At 43.9% G+C, this 19532-nt stretch overlaps 1 protein-coding gene across 6 annotated transcripts in view; it reads left to right on the top strand.

Moving 5' to 3' along the window:
• Positions 1-19532, top strand: part of TAF4B (TATA-box binding protein associated factor 4b) — a 215396-nt gene that overhangs the window by 1199 nt on the left and 194665 nt on the right. The window lies entirely within an intron of this gene.

Here is a 19532-nt window from a genome sequence, read left to right as displayed (position 1 = left end):
GTTTCTACCGTGGATTTCCATATGCTTAGATTATGTAGAAGTGCGTTGTACTTATTTTATTAATTATGAATGAATGAACGAATGAGGTGTGGTTTCGCTCTGTCGCCCAGTCTGGAGTGCAGTGACACGATCACGGCTCACTGGAACCTCGAACTCCTGGGCCCAATCCATCCTCCCGCCTTGGCCTCCCAAAGTGCTGGGATTACAGGTGTGAGCCACTGCGCACGGCTTAACAGTGAAGTTCTTGTGTATTACAACTGAAAGAGATTTTTAAATTTAACCAAGTCAGAATAGGTTTACTGCTTTCTAGTACCAAGTACGAATAATGCTGTTCCTGCACAATCTTTAAATGTCTTATGATTCTAACTTTCAATTAGCAGAACCCCTGACTGAGAACACGTGCCACATTTGACAAACAGATCAGTCATGCAATTGTTACAGTTGCAATTGAAGCCATGTGTCAACGCTACTGTTAATGAGTCTTTCACTACTTTCTATCCTAGGGCTTTTTACTCTATTGGGCTGTATTTCATGATTTGTATAAAGGTTTTGCTTTGTGATAATTTACATATTGTAAATATGCTGAATGATTTTGGGGTGTTCAGCCTTTGTTTACTGAAAGTCTCTTGGAATTTGCCTTCTATTAATTTTGTTTAGCAGTAATTGGAACTGAACTGCAAAGATGGTAAAAAAAAGGGGAAGCATTGATTCAAAAGATTCTATATCCCCTAATAAAATGACAGGGGCCCTTTTTTTTTTTTTTTTTTTGAGACGGAGTCTCGCTCTGTCGCCCAGGCTGGAGTGCAGTGGCGCAATCTCGGCTCACTGCAAGCTCCGCCTCCCGGGTTCACGCCATTCTCCTGCCTCAGCCTCTCCGAGTAGCTGGGACTACAGGCGCCCGCCACCACGCCCGGCTAATTTTTTGAATTTTTTAGTAGAGACGGGGTTTCACCGTGGTCTCAATCTCCTGACCTCGTGATCCGCCCGCCTCGGCCTCCCAAAGTGCTGGGATTACAAGCGTGAGCCACCGCGCCCGGCCCAGGGGCCCTTTTTGTATCTAATGTTGTAGTTAGTCATACACGTTGTGGATAGATTTCACTTTTTATGAAGTTCTGTTTCAGTTTTATATGGTATACAAGGTATGTAAAATTGTTAAGGCAGTGTTACGGCAGTGTGCAGCACCGAATACAGTATTTGGCAGTTCTAAATTGTTATTCTGAGTTGTTACTCTGCATATATGTTTATAAAGTAGTTCTGAATGTGTTAGAATGAAATTACCCCCTAATTTGTTAAACCGTAAATCCTGTCTAGTCACTGAAGTTTGTTTATAAATAGTCAAAAAAAAAAAAAAAAAGTATTAAGAAAGAACTGTCCGAGAGGCTAAGGCACGAGAATCTCTTGAACCCGGGAGGTGGAGGTTGCAGTAAGCCAAGATATCTTGCCACTGCACTCCAGCCTGGGCAACAGAGCGAGATTCTGTCCCTCTCCATCCCTCCCCAACCCCCTAAAGAAAGAACTGTCAAGAGTGAAAACTTGCTGGTAAGTGAGAATGAATCACGTACTGGAGGATTGGGGCCTTATCATGCTAAGCACTTTTAACAAATTATTTATATTCTTTTGTTTGTTGGTCATAATAGGCAGGCAGCACATAAGGAAAGAGGTCTCTAAGAGTAAATAATTTGTCCAATGCCAGGCAACCCATAGGTGTCAGGGGAGTTTTAGCTCAGGTCCGTTTATTCTTTCCACAACGCTTTGCTTATTTTTTTACTTGTATGTGTACGGTATGCCTCATTGAGTGTCAGTACTGAAAGGTGATTCAGAGAACTTTAGATTCCAGTCTTTCATTTTATATACCAAGGAACCAAAACTGAAACTTGCCAGAGTTAAATAATAGCAAACTAGGACCATAGTCTAATTATGTTCATAGCACTGTATTAAAACATTGCATCCTATTTACCTCTGAGAAACCCCTACAAAAGAGAGAGAGAAGATAATTTGTCTTTAGGAATTGGTCGTTATAGAGGAAGTGGGGATTTGCTTTTGGGAATTTTCTGCTGACGTGTGGCAGAAGGGTGTACTAACTACATCTGTGCTTTTATTGGGCAGAATAAGATAACCAACAGTTGAAGAATGAAATGGAAACACTGATTAAAGTAACTTTTTACAAAGGTTATGAATCTTGTACTATTTCTTTTCTTTTTTTCTTTCTTTCTTTTTTTTTTTCTCTGAGACGGAGTGTCACTCTGTTGCCCAGGCTGAAGTGCAGTGGCATGATCTCAGCTCACTGCAACCTCCGCCTCCCAGGTTCAAGCAATTCTCCCGTCTCAGCCTCCCGAGTAGCTGGGATTACAGGCACACGCCACCACGCTCGGCTAATTTTTGTATTTTTAGTAGAGATGGGGTTTCACCATGTTGGCCAGGCTGGTCTTGAACTCCTGACCTCAAGTGATCCGCCTGCTTTGGCCTCTCAGAGTGCTGGAATTACAGGCGTTAGCCACTGTGCCGGCCTGAATCTTGTACTATTTCCTTTGCATACCAAGAATTAGCGCTTGATTACACAAGGGTGCTTATATATATCAGTTCTTCATTTTTCAAGATAGTAAGTATTTGATTCTCTTTACTTCAGAGTTTCATCTGTGAACAGAACTGGTTTAAAATATATATATTTTTATGCACCACAGGTTTTTCTAGGGAGCAGGAGCTGGAAATAAAAAGCATGCACAAGAGGGTATTTTAGGAAATAGTAATAAAAGGTTTTCAGTAATTTCTTCAGTCTTTTGTGAACATGTGGGGTTTTAGGCTGAACTGTGGTTCTTTTCTTGATATTCTTCATCTTGTCTATCACCTGTTTGAGAATGATAAGCAAGGACTTGATTCCTTCTTTTAGGTCATAAACTGGGATAAATTCTGCATGACAGTCATACTGTACAAAAGTGTGAAAGTTGCTTATGAAGCAGTGAGGTCCCTTTTCATCAACCTGTTTTCATGCTGAGACAGGGCATAGAATTTGCATCTCCTTTCCCATCTTCTTGATCCAGTCCTTGGATAAGTTCTTTGTTTCCACTCTGGCTTTATCAAAGGGATACAGTGTACATGATCATCACTTCCACAGTTGTCACAGTGCTGCTGGGCTTCGTGAAATGAGGGGTATTCTTTTCAGTGTTCACCATACACCATCCACTGTTTGATTTTCAGACTGTAGAGTCAGCGTAAAGTGATAGTGGCCATGGTGTTATTCTGTCGGTAGTCAGCCCACAGGAGAAAGTGCTGGTGCTCCTCTCCTGCGGCTCTTCCTCAAGGCGAGGAGTTTTCCTGTTACGTGTTTCCATTTGGGTGCCATGCTTTCACCTTCATAGTACTCCCACACTTTGTTTTCTTTTTGATTACAAGGTCCTTTTTGATTACAAGTCCTTGCTTCTGTAAGCAGGGACTCTATGTCACTATTATCCTCAGGGCTTAGTAAGTTGCACACGAAGGCGCTTAAGTATTTGAATATAGGCATATATGGAGAGAGTAGGGGGCAATAGGGCTGCAGCCCCTAAGGGATTCTGAGGGTCATCACACATATCAGTGTGTTGAGTTTTGATTTCTTTACTTATTCTACTTAGAAAAGCAGTATATGTTCATGTGAAAATCACTAAAATGTAATTTCCACTTCAAAGTAATTAACAAACTTGTGTGTTGTTTTCCTTTTTTTTTTTTTTTCTTGACGGATTTTGCTCTTGTTGCCCAGGCTGGAGTGCAGTGGTGCAAACTTGGCTCACCACAACCTCTGCCTCCAGGGTTCAAGTGATTGTCCTGTCTCAGCCTCCCGAGTACCTGGGATTACAGGCATGCGTCACCGCGCTTGGCTAATTTTTGTTGTGTTTTTAGTAGAGATGAGGTTTCTCCATGTTGGTCAGGCTGGTCTTGAACTCCCGACCTCAGGTGATCCGCCCACCTTGGCCTCCCAAAATGCTGGGATTACAGAAGTGAGCCACCCGCCTGCTTGTTTTTTTGTTTTGGTTTTTTTTTTTTTTTGAGACAGAGTCTCACTCTGTTGCCCAGGTTGGAGTACAGTGGCATGATCTCAGCTCACTGCAACCTCTGCCTCCTGGGTTCAAACAATTCTCACGTCTCAGCCTCCAAGTAGCTGGGATTACAGGTGTGTGCCACCACACCAGGCTGATTTTTTTCTTTTTAATAGAGACAGGGTTTTGCTATGTTGGCCAGGCTAATCTTTGAACTCCTGGCCTCAAGTGATCTGCTGATCTCAGCCTCCCAAAGTGCTGAGACGACAGGCATGAGCCACTGTGCCCTGCCTATTGTGTCTTTTAAGTGTTAGTGTGTCCGGAGTTGGTTCCTTCTGGTGGGTTTGTGGTCTTGCTGACTTAAAGAATGAAGCCGTGACCTTGGCGGTGAGTGTTACAGTTCTTAAAGATGGCACACACCCAAAGAGTGAGCAGTAGCAAGGTTTATCGTGAAGAGCAAAAGAACAAAGCTTCCACAGTGGGGAAGGGGACCTGAGCAGGTTGCTGCTGCTGGCTGGAGTGGCCAGCTTTTATCCCCTTATTGGCACCTCCCATGTTCTGTTTCTTTCCTATCAGAGTGCCCTTTTTTCAGTTCTCCCTGCGATTGGCTACTTTTAGGATCCTGCTGATTGGTGCATTTTACAGAGTGCTGATTGGTGCATTTTACAGAGCTCTGATTGGTGCATTTTACAGAGCGCTGGTTGGTGCATTTTAGAATCTTCTTGCTAGCTACAGAGCACTGATTGGTGTGTTTTTACAGAGTGCTGATTGGTGCATTTTACAATCCTCTTGTAAGACAGAAAAGTTCTCCAAGTCCACACTCAACCCAGGAAGTCCTGCTGGCTTCATCTCTCAACTCCCCCCCCCACTCCCCCCTCCCCCTCCCCCCCCCAACAGGACACCCCAGCTGCTGTTGGGAATTGGGTGATGACTGCTCTAGTTACTTCTTGCTGGATAGTGGCGAAGAAGGGGCCCTGCAGTTGTAGTGTCCTCTGGAGGTGAACTCTCTAGTCCAGTCAAAGGGCCAGTGGGTTGGTCCAGGGGTCCTCAGTAGAAGTTGTGAGTTGAGCTCATTTGGGGTGTCATTTGTAAGACCATCTGTAGCTTGATGGCCTCGATCCTGGAGGAAACAAATTTGACAAGGAGGTTAAAAACACAGGGCCCAAAGGCGAGTAATAGCAAGATGGCTGTCACAGGACCTAGAAAGGGGTGAAGCCATGTCGCCCAACTTCAGAGGTTGGGATGAGTTTGAAAGGCATTGTCTGATTTCAGAAGCCTTTTCCTATAAACGCCTGGTGGCATCTCGTACTATCACTGACTGGTTAGTATAAAAGCAACACTCTTCCCCTAAGAAGGTGCAGAGTCCTCCTTTCTCAGCAGTGAGGAGGTCTAGGCCTCGTGGTTTTGGAGAGTCACTGCTGCCAGTCTATTTGGGATTGTAGAGTAAGGATAGGTTTTGTTATTTCTTGCAAACTGTCTGAGAAATCCTTTGAGAGTGTGTGGTAGTAGGATAATGAAGTAGATAAAGTGGCTATTCTGGTTCCTGTAGCGGTGGCCATTCCTAACCCTTTAAGTAGCGGTATTAGTTGTATGGCCCTGCGCTGATGGACTTGAGCTTTGAGGGGCACTGATAGGGTCTGATTTCCTGGGGCAATGTCAATGTTAGGACTTAGGAAGACTAAGGTGCAGGTGCCTGTCTAGTTGGTGGGAAGGCAGATATAGGTTGAAGTTCCACATAAGAAGAATATGGCTTGGCTGGGTGGACAGAAGTGGTTGTGTATGTTAAAAAGGTGTGTGAATTTGTTGTTTTCATTTTCCCATGCTCCTAAACTACTTGCCAAGGTAGCTCTGGTGAGCAGCTGGAAAGGGGTGTTGGGAGCAAACTGAGTGGCTCTCTGTGTTCTATTTTCCCATTGGAGAAAAAACCGTTTTGTATCTACTAGGAAGCATTTAAGAAAGTAATTGAAAGAGGGGATGAGAAGGCATTCACTAGCAGTGGGGGCACTGCTGCAGGGGGTCCAGAGGTGAATGGTCATGCAGGGACTATGTTTGCCATTACAAAACCTGGACTGTTTGTTAAGCAGGGAGGAAGTGATGATTTTTGGAGGTCCTGAGAAGCAGACAAGCCATCTGAATGGAGCTGTTTGGGTGACTCAGAAGTTACTATGATTAGTTGGGGCTTGAAGTTGTAGGGTGTAATTACGCTGATGGGATAGTAGGTGCCCCAGGGGCAGGCCTGATAACAGGTTGCGCTGGATGCATAAAGGGGCTTGGAAAGTTAAGACGATATTCGTAGTTACAGGGGTCTGTAAGCTGTGTATGGACCGTGTATGGGCTTTTCCTTGCTCTTGAATTATTTCACGAATTAGGACTTTAACCACTTCCTCAGCCTTCTCTGTTTTGCAGGGGAAGGCTTCTATCCAATTTATAAAGATATGAACACAGACCAACAAGTATTGAAATCCCCTTGACTTAGGCATATGGGTGAAGTCTAACTGCCAGTCCTCTCCGGGATAGTGCCCTGTTCTTTGTTCCCCCAGAGAGGCCTTACGATGGACCAAGGCATTATTCCTTTGGCACACTTCACAGGCTTTGACTACTTGCTGGATGGTCTGGAGGAGATTTGGCCCTGTAAATAGGGATATGGCCATTTGATGAGTGTTCTCAATACCTATATGAAAAGTTTGGTGGAGGGTCTTAAGTATTTTCCACTGGCTGACTTTGGGTATGAGTACCTTTCCCTCTTCTGTTGTTAACCACCCCAAGGGGAGAAACATATGCCCCTGTGAAAGTCCCCATTCTGTTTCAGTCAGGGAATACTGGGGGTTAATCTCTTGGAGAGAGTTGTTCCATACCAAGGGTCCTTCCATAGGTATTCCTAATGGGAGGTTCCGCCTGGCAGCAATTTGGCCTCAGTGTCTGCCCGACGGTTTTCTTCTGCCTTTTCTCCTTCATCTTTTTGATGGCTTTGGCAGTGTAAGACTGCCACCTCCTTGGGTTTTTGCACTGTGTGCAATAACTTCATGATTTCCTTGAGGTATTTAATGGGGGTTCTCCCAGAGGTTAGGAACTCCCTTTCTTTCCATATTGCTGCATGGGCATGTAGGATTAGATAAGCATACTTGCTATCTGTATACACATTTAGTCTTTTTTCCTTTCCCAGTTCTAAGGCTCGGGTAAGTGCCACTAGTTCTGCTAACTGGGTGCTGGTCCCTGGGGGAAGAGGCTTACTTTCAAGTACTTTTACATCACTAACTATGGCATAACCTGCCCTTTGTATCCCATTCTCTACAAATGGACTTCCGTCAATATATAGGTTAAGATCAGGATTAGCTAAGGGAACTTCTAAGAGATCCTCTTGGGTGGCATAAGTCTGGGCCACAATTTGTTGGCAGTCATGCTCGATTGGTTCTCCATCCTCTGGGAGAAAAGTAGCAGGGTTGAGGACTGCACACGTACATATTTGAAGCCCCGGTCCGTTAAGGAGTAGCGCCTGGTGTCTAAGCAGGCGGTTGTCTGATAGCCATAAACTTCCTTTGGCACCTAGTACGCCATTTACATCCTGAGTAGTCCAGACAGTGAGATCCTTTCCGTGTATTATTTTGATAGCCTCTGATACTAAGATGGCCACCGCTGCAACTACCCGTAAACAGTGAGGCCAGTCTTTTACTGCTACATCAATTTCCTTACTTAGGTATGCCACTGGTTATGGGCTTGTCGCACGAGTTTGAATTTGCTCCAAGAGCTATTCCCACTCTCTGTGGCATATAAAGAGAAGTTTTGTCCTGTGGGAAGGCTTAAGGCTGGAGCTTGTACTAGGGCCTGCTTTAAGGTTTTGAAGGCTGTTTTTGCCTCTGGTTCCCATTCTACTAGATACAGTATTTGCCCTCTGGGTCTCCTTGATTAGCGTATAGAGTGGCCTGGCCATCTTGCTGTAGCCGGGGATCCATAGTTGGCAAAAGCTGGTGATCCCAAGGAACCCCCGCAACTGTTTTAATGTCATAGGGCAAGGATAAGCCAGTATAGGTTGTATTTGTTCCTTGCTGAGGGCCCTGGTTCCTCTGGCTAAGATTAGGCATAGATATTTGACTTGCAGGCAGAGCTGGGCCTTCAATTTAGATGGGTTGTACCCTTGATTAGCTAGAAAGTTCAAGAGATCTAGAGTAGCCTGCTGGCATGAGGCTTCCAAACTGGTATCCAAAAGTAAATCATCCACATACTGAAGGACCAGAGTGCCTGGACTTGAGAAGTGGCCTAGATCTTGGGCCAGTGGCTGATCAAACAGATGAGGGCTATCCCTAAACCCTTGAGGCAAGACTGTCGATGTGGGATGTGTGGTCTGTGGGATCCTCAAAGGCAAAGAGAAACTGGGAGTCAGAGTGCAGGGGATTGCAGAAGAAGGCATCCTTGGGGTCCAGAGCAGTGAACCGTTCTGCTTCTTCTGGTATTTGAGAGAGCAGGGTATAGGAGTTGGGTACAACTGGATATAGAGGAATTACTGCCTCATTGATGAGTCTAAGATCTTGCACCAGTCTCCACTGACTGTTCAGTTTTTGTACTCCTAGAATTGGGGTGTTGCAGGGACTGCTGCATTTTCTTACTAAGCCTTGAGCTTTTAAATGTCTAACAATATCCTGTAATCTTTTAAGAGCTTCAGGCCTTAAGGGATATTGCCTTTGATAAGGAAAAGTGGTGGGGTCTTTTAGCCTGATTTGGACTGGGTGGGCATTTTTTGTCCTTCCAGTGCCCAGACTTCAGGGTTGATTCCCTCCTCAACTAGGGGACAACAAATGGGTAACTTGTTCCCCATATTCATGCAAATAATAACTCCAGCTTTGGCTAATATCTCCCTCCCTAATGAGGGTGTGGGACTTTCAGGCATAACAAGAAAGGCATGTGAAAAGAGCAAAGTCTCCCAATTACAACTGAGGAGGTGGGAGAAATACCTGGTTACAGGCTGTCCCAGGGTTCCTTGGATGGTAACGGACCTTGAGGACGGCTGTCTGCGGCAGGAGATTAACACTGAGAAGGCCACGCTGGTGACCAGGAGGAAGTCAATTTCCTGGCCCTCAATGGTTAAACTTACCCGGGGCTCAGTGAGGATGATGACATGAGCTGGCGCTTGCCCTGAGCACCCTCAGTCCTGTTGTTGGATCATCTGGTTGGGGGCCTCTGGCTCAGAGAACCTTTGTTTTCTAGGGCAGTGTGCCTTCCAGGGATTGCCTTGGCATAGTGGACACGGGTGAGGGGGCGGCTTGTTTCTCATTGGACAGTCTTTTTTAAAGTGTCCTTGCAAACTGCACTGATAACAAGCCCTACCGGGTTATTGCCCTGCTCCATTTTCTGTCCTCTCTGAACCATCAAGGTTTGTTTGTCTAAGGGCCATGACTAAGGCTGCGGCCTTTCTCTTATCTTGCTTTTCCTCTCCTTTTCGTCCTGTTCCTCTTGGTCCCTATTATAGAACACTGAGGTTGCCAGGTTTAATAATGCCTCCAGATTTTGTTCAGGGCCCAGGGCTCGCTTTTAGAGCTTTCTCCTGGTATCTGCAGCTGATTGCATAATAAACTTATCTTTGAGGATCAATTAACCCTCGAGGGAGTCGGGTGACAGGGGAGTATATTTTCTTAAGGCCTCCCATAGCCGCTCGAGGAAGGCAGTAAGATTTTCTTCCTTTGCCTGAGTTATGGTGGACATCATTGAATAATTCATGGGCTTTTTCCTAATTCTCCTTAGTCCTTCTAGAACACAGGTCAACAGATGTTTGTGACTCCAGTCCCCATGATCTGAGTCTGGGTCCCAGTGGGGATCCATACTGGGGATGGCTTGCTGACCGGTAGTGAATTTGTCCCTTTCTTTGGCTGTTATTCTGTCATTTACTTGACTAAGAGACCAGGTATCTCCAAACTCTTGGGCTGCAGCTAAAGCCACATTCTTCTCATTAAAGGCCAGGGTTTGATCTAACAATAGCAAGACTTCTCTCCAAGTGAGGTTGAAGGTTTGCCCTAGACCCTGTAGGACATCTATATACCTATCAGGATTATCTGAAAACTTCCCCAGGTCTACCTTGATCTGCTTTAAATCAGAGAGGGAGAAGGGACATGTATCCAGGTTGGGCCAAATTTCCCTTCCGCTACAGCTTGAAGGGGACATAACTGATAGCCTGGGGGTTTTTATGGTCCCTTGGAGATTTCTTGCTTGTTTCCTTCTGGGTGGGGGAGATTAGAGGAGGCTTATCATTAATAGGAAGGGGAGCTGTAGGGAAGCTAGGATATGGAGGTAAGCTGAGAGGTCCTCCTGTGGGATGTAGATTGCAAGCTTTGCATAGTTGTGAATTATCCTTCAATGAAAAGAAAGCTTGGATGTAAGATATTTCACTCCATTTGCCTTCCCTCTTACAGAAACGGTCAAGCTGCAGAATAGTATTGTAATTTATACTTCCCTCAGTTGGCCATTTTTCCCCCTCAGAGAGAGAATATTGGGGCCAGGCTGTAGTGCAGAAAAAATAAGCTGCTTCTTTTTCAGGGTTTTTGGGTCAAATTGGTCGCAATGGCTTAGGATACATTTCAAGGGTGAGCCTGTTGATGCCTGAGCGTTTCCCATCAGAAAGGGAAAACCGCCTGTGGTTTTTTCCCTCTGCCAAAGAACCTGCAGCGGTCCCTGGACCCTGCTGTTCGGAATAGTTGGGCTCACCGAAGCAGCAGTGGAAACAATAGTTTTCCTCCTAGACCACAAAGAGGACTAAGGAATGTCAGATTTAGTGGCCCTTACTGACGCATTCTCGAAAACCTGTACCTTTGCCTTTCCTCTTAGCCCACAAAGAGAACCAAGAAAAATCGGATTTAGTGGGCCTGATTGACGCATTTTCAAAAACCTGTTAGAGTCCTAAGCATTTTCTCCTGTTGGTATTAGGACCTTATTCTTGTCTGATAAAGATGATGTGCCTCAAAATGGAGTGGAGGACCATACCCTGAGGGAGGGAAGGGATCTCCAGGGTTGGAAGAGTGATGCCTTTTGTCCTCACTTCTTATCATACGAATAGGAAGGATATAATTTCTGAGGCTCCCCATATCCTAGCTTCGGGAGTAGCCTTTGTTAGGCCTGCTAGTCTGAGGAGGGATCCTAAAATTCCAGATAGTCCCCCCTCTGCGATGGGGCTTTGGGCAAAAATTATGTCTGATTGGTGATCCCGGGTGCCTAAAGAAGGGAACAGAGTCCTGAAATTTATTTATTTATTATAAGTAATGAACTAATATTTATACCTTATTTATTTTTTTAAATTATACTTTAAGTTCTAGGGTACATGTGCACAATGTGCAGGTTTGTTACATATGTATACATGTGCCATGTTGGTGTGCTGCACCCATTAACTAGTCATTTACATTAGGTATATCTCTTAACGCTATCCCTCCCCCCCTCCTCCCACCCCACGACAGGCCCCAGTGTGTGATGTTCCCCACCCTGTGTCCAAGTGTTCTCATTGTTCAGTTCCCACCTGTGAGTGAGAACATGCGGTGTTTGGTTTTTTGTCCTTACGATAGTTTGCTGAGAATGATGGTTTCCAGCTTCATCCATGTCCCTACAAAGGACATGAACTCATCCTTTTTTATGGCTGCATAGTATTCCATGGTGTATATGTGCCACATTTTCTTAATCCAGTCTATCATTGATGGACATTTGGTTGGTTCCAAGTCTTTGTTATTGTGAATAGTGCCGCAATAAACATACGTGTGCATGTGTTTTTATAGCAGCATGATTTATAATCCTTTGGGTATATACCCAGTAATGGGATGGCTGGGTCAAATGGTCTTTCTAGTTCTAGATCCTTGAGGAATTGCCACACTGTCTTCCACAATGGTTCAGCTAGTTTACATTCCCACCAACAGTGTAAAAGTGTTCCTATTTCTCCATATCCTCTCCAGCACCTGTTGTTTCATGACTTTTTAATGATCACCATTCTAACTGGTGTGAGAAGGTATGTCATTGTGGTTTTGATTTGCACTTCTCTGATGGCCAGTGATGATGAGCATTTTTTCATGTGTCTGTTGGCTGCATAAGTGTCTTCTTTTGAGAAGTGTCTATTCATATCCTTTGCCCACTTTTTGATGGCGTTTATTTTTTTCTTGTAAATTTGTGTAAGTTCTCTGTAGATTCTAGATATTAGCCCTTTGTCAGATGGGTAGATCGTAAAAATTTTCTCCCATTCTGTAGGTTGCCTGTTCACTCTGATGGTAGTTTCTTTTGCTGTGCAGAAGCTCTTTAGTTTAATTAGATCCCATTTGTCAATTTTAGCTTTTGTTGCCATTGCTTTTGGTGTTTTAGTCATGAAGTCCTTGCCCATGCCTATGTCCTGAATGATATTGCCTAGGTTTTCTTCTAGGGTTTTTCTGATTTTAGGTCTAACATTTAAGTCTTTAATCCATCTTGAATTAGTTTTATATAAGGTGTAAGGAAGGGATCCAGTTTCAGCTTTCTACATATGGCTAGCCAGTTTTCCCAGCACCATTTATTAAATAGGGACTCCTTTCCCCATTTCTTATTTTTGTCAGGTTTGTCAAAGATCAGATGGTTGTAGATGTGTGGTACTATTTCTGAGGGCTCTGTTCTGTTCCATTGGTCTATATCTGTGTTTCGGTACCAGTACCATGCTGTCTTGGTTACTATGGCCTTGTAGTATAGTTTGAAGTTAGGTAGCATGATGCCTCCAGCTTTGTTCTTTTGGCTTAGGATTGTCTTGGCAATGCTGGCTCTTTTTTGGTTCCATATGAACTTTAAAGTAGTTTTTTCCAATTCTGTGAAGAAAGTCATTGGTAGCTTGATGGGGATGGCATTGAATCTATAAATTACCTTGGGCAGGATGGCCATTTTCACGATTTTGATTCTTCCTATCCATGAGCATGGAATGTTCTTCCATTTGTTTGTGTCCTCTTTTATTTCATTGAGCAATGGTTTGTAGTTCTCTTTGAAGAGGTCCTTCACATCCCTTGTAAGTTGGATTCCTAGGTATTTTATTCTCTTTGAAGCAATTGTGAATGGGAGTTCTCTCATGATTTGGCTCTCTGTTTGTCTGTTATTGGTGTACAAGAATGCTTGTGATTTTTGCACATTGGTTTTGTATCCTGAGACTTTGGTGAAGTTGCTTATCAGCTTAAGGAGATTTTGGGCTGAGATGATGGGGTTTTCTAAATATACAATCATGTCATCTGCAAACAGGGACAATTTGACTTCCTCTTTTCCTAATTGAATACCCTTTATTTCTTTTTCCTGCGTGATTGCCCTGGCCAGAACTTCCAACACTATGTTGAATAGGAGTGGTGGGAGAGGGCATCCCTGTCTTGTGCCAGTTTTCAAAGGGAATGCTTCCAGTTTTTGCCCATTCAGTATGATACTGTCTGTGAGTTTATCATAAATAGCTCTTATTATTTTGAGATACATCCCATCAATACCTAACTTATTGAGAGTTTTTAGCATGAAGGGCTGTGGAAGTTTGTCAAAGGCCTTTTCTGCATCTATTGAGATAATCATGTGGTTTTTGTCTTTGGTTCTGTTTATATGCTGGATTATGTTTATTGATTTGTGTATGTTGAACCAGCCTTGCATCCCAAGGATGAAGCCAACTTGATCGTGGTGGAAAAGCTTTTTGATGTGCTGCTGGATTCAGTTTGCCAGTATTTTATTGAGGATTTTTGTATCGATGGTCATCAGGGATATTGGTCTGAAATTCTCTTTTTTGGTTGGGTCTCTGCCAGGCTTTGGTATCACGATGATGTTCGCCTCATAAAATGAGTTAGGGAGGATTCCCTCTTTTTCTATTGATTGGAATAGTTTCAGAAGGAATGGTAACAGCTCCCCTCTGTACCTCTGGTAGAATTTGGCTGTGAATCCATCTGGTCCTGGACTATTTTTGATTGGTAGGCTATTAATTATTGCCTCAATTTCAGAGCCTGTTATTGGTCTATTCAGGGATTCAGCTTCTTCCTGGTTTAGTCTTGGGAGGGTGTATGTGTCCACGAATTTATCCATTTCTTCTAGATTTTTTAGTTTATTTGCGTAGAGGTGTTTATAGTATTCTCTGATGGTAGTTTGTATTTCTGTGGGGTCGATGGTGATATCCCCTTTACCATTTTTTTATTGTGTCCATTTGATTCTTCTCTCTTTTGTTCTTTATTAGTCTTGCTAGCAGTCTATCAATTTTGCTGATCTTTTCAAAAAACTAGCTCCTGGATTCTTTGATTTTTTTGAAGGGTTTTTTGTGTCTCTATCTCCTTCAGTTCTGCTCTAATCTTAGTTATTTCTTGCCTTCTGCTAGCTTTTGAATGTGTTTGCTCTTGCTTCTCTAGTTCTTTTAATTGTGATGTTAGGGTGTCAATTTTAGATCTTTCCTTCTTTCTCTTATGGGCATTTAGTGCTATAAATTTCCCTCTACACACTGCTTTAAATGTTCCCAGAGATTCTGGTATGTTGTGTCTTTGTTCTCATTGGTTTCAAAGAACATCTTTATTTCTGCCTTCATTTCATTATGTACCCAGTAGTCATTCAGGAGCAGATTATTCAATTTCCATGTAATTGAGCGGTTTTGAGTGAGTTTCTTAATCCTGAGTTCTAGTTTGATTGCCCTGTGGTCGGAGAGACAGTTTGTTATACTTTCTGTTCTTTTACATTTGCTGAGGAGTGCTTTATTTCCAACTATGTGGTCAGTTTTGGAATAAGTGTGATGTGGTGCTGAGAAGAATGTATATTCTGTTGATTTGGGGTGGAGAGTTCTGTAGATGTCTGTTAGGTCTGGTTGGTGCAGAGCTGAGTTCAAGTCCTGGATATCTTTGTTAACTTTCCATCTCGTTGATCTGTCTAATGTTGACAGTGGGGTGTTAAAGTCTCCCATTATTATTGTGTGGGATTCAAAGTCTCTTTGTAGGTCTCTAAGGACCTGCTTTATGAATCTGGGTGCTCCTGTATTGTGTGCATATATATTTAGTATTGTGTGCATATATATTTAGGATAGTTAGCTCTTCTTGTTGAATTGATCCCTTTACCATTATATAATGGCCTTCTTTGTCTCTTTTGATCTTTGTTGGTTTAAAGTCTGTTTTATCAGAGACTAGGATTGCAACCCTTGCTTTTTTTGTTTTCCATTTGCTTGGTAGATCTTCTTCCATCCCTTTATTTTGAGCCTATGTGTGTCTCTGCATGTGAGATGGGTCTCCTGAATACAGCACACTGTTGAGTCTTGACTCTTTATCCAATTTGCCAGTCTGTGTCTTTTAATTGGAGCATTTAGCCCATTTACATTTAAGGTTAATATTGTTATGTGTGAATTTGATCCTGTCATTATGATGTTAGCTGGTTATTTTGCTCGTTAGTTGATGCAGTTTCTTCCTAGCATTGATGGTCTTTACAATTTGATATGTTTTTGCAGTAGCTGATACTGATTGTTCCTTACTGTGTTTAGTGCTTTGTTCCAGAGCTCTTGTAAGGCAGGTCTGGTGGGGACAAAGTCTCTCAGCATTTGTTTGTCTGTAAAGGATTTTATTTCTCTTTCACTTATGAAGCTTAGTTTGGCTGGATATGAAATTCTGGGTTGAAAATTCTTTAAGAATGTTGAATATTGGCCCCCACTCTCTTCTGGCTTGTAGAGTTTCTGCCAAGAGATCAGCTGTTAGTCTGATGGGCTTCCCCTTGTAGGGAACCTGACTTTTCTCTCTGGCTACCCTTAACATTTTTTCCTTCATTTCAACTTTGGTGAATCTGACAATTATGTGTCTTGGAGTTGTTCTTCTCGAGGAGTATCTTTGTGGCGTTCTCTGTATTTCCTGAATTTGAATGTTAGCCTGCCTTGCTAGGTTGGGGAAGTTCTCCTGGTTAGTATCCTGCAGAGTGTTTTCCAACTTGGTTCCATTCTCCCCGTCAGTTTCAGGTACACCAGTCAGATGTAGATTTGGTCTTTTTACATAGTCCCATATTTCCTGGAGGTTTTGTTCATTTCTTTTTACTCCTTTTTCTCTAAACTTCTCTTCTTGCTTCATTTAATTCATTTGATCTTCAATCACTGATACCCTTTCTTCCAGTTGATTGAATCGGCTGCTGAAGCTTGTGCATGCATCACGTAGTTCTTGTGACGTGGTTTTCAGCTCCATCAGGTCATTTAAGGTCTTTTCTACACCGTTTATTCTAGTTAGTCATTTATCTAATCTTTTTTCAAGTTTTTAGCTTCTTTGCGATGGGTTCAAACATCCTCCTTTAGCTCAGAGAAGTGTGTTATTACCGGTTGTCTGAAGCCTTCTTCTCTCAACTCGTCAAACTCATTCTCCATCCAGCTTTGTTCCGTTGCTGGTGAGGAGCTGCGTTCCTTTGGAGGAGAAGAGGCACTCTGAATTTTAGAATTTTCAGTTTTTCTGCTCTGGTTTCTTTCCATCTTTGTGGTTTTGTCTACCTTTGGTCTTTGATGATCGTGATGTACAGATGGGGTTTTGGTGTAGGTGTCCTTTCTGTTTGTTAATTTGCCTTCTAACAGTCAGGACCCTCAGCTGCAGGTCTGTTGGAGTTTGCTGGAGGTCCATTCCAGACCCCGTTTGCCTGGGTATCACCAGTGGAAGCTGCAGTACAGCAAATATTGCAGAACAGCAAAAGTTGCTGCCTGATCCTTCCACTGGAAGCTTCGTCTCAGAGGGGCACCCGGCTGTATGAGGTGTCAGTCGGCCCCTACTGGGAGATGCCTCCCAGTTAGGCTACTCGGGTGTCAGGGACCCACTGGAGGAGGCAGTCTGTCTGATCTCAAACTGTGCTGGGAGAACCACTACTCTCTTCAAAGCTGTCAGACAGGGATGTTTATGTCTGCCGAAGTTTCTGTTGCCCTTTGTTCAGTTATACCCTGCCCCCAGAGGTGGAGTCTATAGAGACAGGCTGGCCTCCTCGAGCTGCGGTGGGCTCCACCCAGTTTGAGCTTCCCACCACTTTGTTTACCTACTCAAGCCTCAGCAATGGCAGACGCCCCTCCCCCAGCCTCACTGCCGCCTTGCAGTTCGATCTCAGACTGCTGTGCTAGCAGTGAGTGAGGTTCTGTGGGCGTGGGACCCTCTGAGCCAGGCGTGGGATATAATCTCCTTGCGTGCCATTTGCTAAGACTGTTGGAAAAGTGCAGTATTAGGATGGGAGTGTTCCAATTTTCCAGGTACCATCTGTCACGGCTTCCCTTGGCTAGTAAAGGTAATTCCCTGACCTTGCGCTTCCCGGGTGAGGCGATGCCCCCGCAGCTTCAGCTCACACTCTGTGGGCTGCACCCACTGTCCAACAAGCCCCAGTTAGATGAACCCAGTACCTCAGCTGGGGATGCAGAAATCACTGGTCTTCTGTGTCACTCATGCTGGGAGCTGTAGACTGGAGCTGTTCCTATTTGGCCATCTTGGAACCTCCCCCAGAAATTTATACTAGAAATCAGTCTTATAAGAGAAACTAGAAGAGCACCAGGGACAGGGAGTGGTTTTTAGAAATGGGACTAGCCTTGGAGAAGAGAGGCGGGAGGAAGTTTGTCTGACAGGCGTTAGGATGCAGGAGGCAAGTGTCAGGATAGATAGGATAGATGGGTGAGTCTCGCTTGGGCAACGTAACTTTGAGAGTTCCGCTCACTGCTGCAGGGCCAACCAACTTTTTGTCAGGACCCCAGAGCTGAATGTCTTTCCTCTCTGTCGACCCTTGGCTCAGCCCAGAAGTATAGGAAAAGCGGAGCTGGTTCCAGGCAAACCAACGCTCCCAATTCCGAAGAGTCTGGGGTTGTTAGAGAGCCCTTTCCCGGAAAGCCTGACACCCCCGTCTTTAGTCCGGCGGCCACACTAGTCACTTTTAACTGGCTGACAGGTGCTTGGTGTTTAGCCCCCGAATTCTAAGGAAAAATAGGACAGAATAGCAAGCAAAAGGGGTCTGATGGTACTCACCGCATGGCAATATCCTGAACGAGCCCCCAAGATGTGTCCAGAGTTGGTTCCTTCCAGTGGGTTTGTGGTCTCGCTGACTTCAAGAATGAAGCTGCAGACCTTCGCGGTGAGTGTTACAGCTCTTACAGATGGCATGGACCCAAAGAGTGAGTGGTAGCAAGGTTTACTGTGAAGAGTGAAAGAACAAAGTTTCCACAGTGTGGAAGGGGACCCAAGCGGGTTGTCGCTGCTGTCTGGGGTGGCCAGCTTTTATTCCCTTATTGGCCCCTCCCATGTTCCATTTCTGTCCTATCAGAGTGCCCTTTTTTCAATCTTCCCTGTGATTGGCCACTTTTAGGATCCTGCTGATTGGTGCATTTTACAGAGCACTGATTGTTGCATTTTACAAAACGCTGATTGGTGCATTTTACAGAGTGCTGATTGGTGCATTTTAGAATCCTCTTGCTAGCTACAGAGCACTGATTGGTGCGTTTTTACAGAGCACTGATGGTTGCATTTTACAATCCTCTTGTAAGACAGAAAAGTTCTCCAAGTCCGCACTCGACCCAGGAAGTCCAGCTGGCTTCACCTCTCATTAGTACCTATAACTGCTTCATTTTTTCTTTTTTTTTTTTTTTTTTTTTATTATACTTTAGGGTTTTAGGGTACATGTGCACAATGTGCAGGTTTGTTACATATGTATCCATGTGCCATGTTGATTTCCTGCACCCATTAACTCGTCATTTAGCATTAGGTGTATCTCCTAATGCTGTCCCTCCCCCCTCCCCCCACCCACAACAGTCCCTGGAGTGTGATGTTCCCCTTCCTGTGTCCATGAGTTCTCATTGTTCAATTCCCACCTGTGAGTGAGAACATGCGGTGTTTGGTTTTTTGTCCTTGCGATAGTTTACTGAGAATGATGTTTTCCAGTTTCATCCATGTCCCTACAAAGGACACGAACTCATCATTTTTTATGGCTGCATAGTATTCCATGGTGTATATGTGCCACATTTTCTTAATCCAGTCTATCGTTGTTGGACATTTGGGTTGGTTCCAACTCTTTGCTATTGTGAATAGTGCCGCAATAAACATACGTGTGCATGTGTCTTTATAGCAGCATGATTTATAGTCCTTTGGGTATACACCCAGTAATGGGATGGCTGGGTCAAATGGTATTTCTAGTTCTAGATCCCTGAGGAATCGCCACACTGACTTCCACAATGGTTGAACTAGTTTACAGTCCCACCAACAGTGTAAAAGTGTTCCTATTTCTCCACATCCTCTCCAGCACCTGTTGTTTCCTGATTTTTTAATGATGGCCATTCTAACTGGTGTGAGATGGTATCTCACTGTGGTTTTGATTTGCATTTCTCTGATGGCCAGTGATGAGGAGCATTTCTTCATGTGTTTTTTGGCTGCATAAATGTCTTCTTTTGAGAAGTGTCTGTTCATGTCCTCTGCCCACTTTTTGATGGGGTTGTTTGTTTTTATCTTGTAAATTTGTTTGAGTTCATTGTAGATTCTGGATATTAGCCCTTTGTCAGATGAGTACGTTGCAAAAATTTTCTCCCATTGTGTAGGTTGCCTGTTCACTCTGATGATAGTTTCTTTTGCTGTG

The sequence above is a fragment of the Symphalangus syndactylus genome, chromosome 1 (genome assembly GCF_028878055.3).
Source record: "Symphalangus syndactylus isolate Jambi chromosome 1, NHGRI_mSymSyn1-v2.1_pri, whole genome shotgun sequence".
NCBI classification, from domain to species: Eukaryota; Metazoa; Chordata; class Mammalia; order Primates; family Hylobatidae; genus Symphalangus; species Symphalangus syndactylus.
The sequence above is the reverse complement of the archived record's forward strand: the minus strand, read 5'-3'. Positions and strand labels throughout refer to the sequence as shown.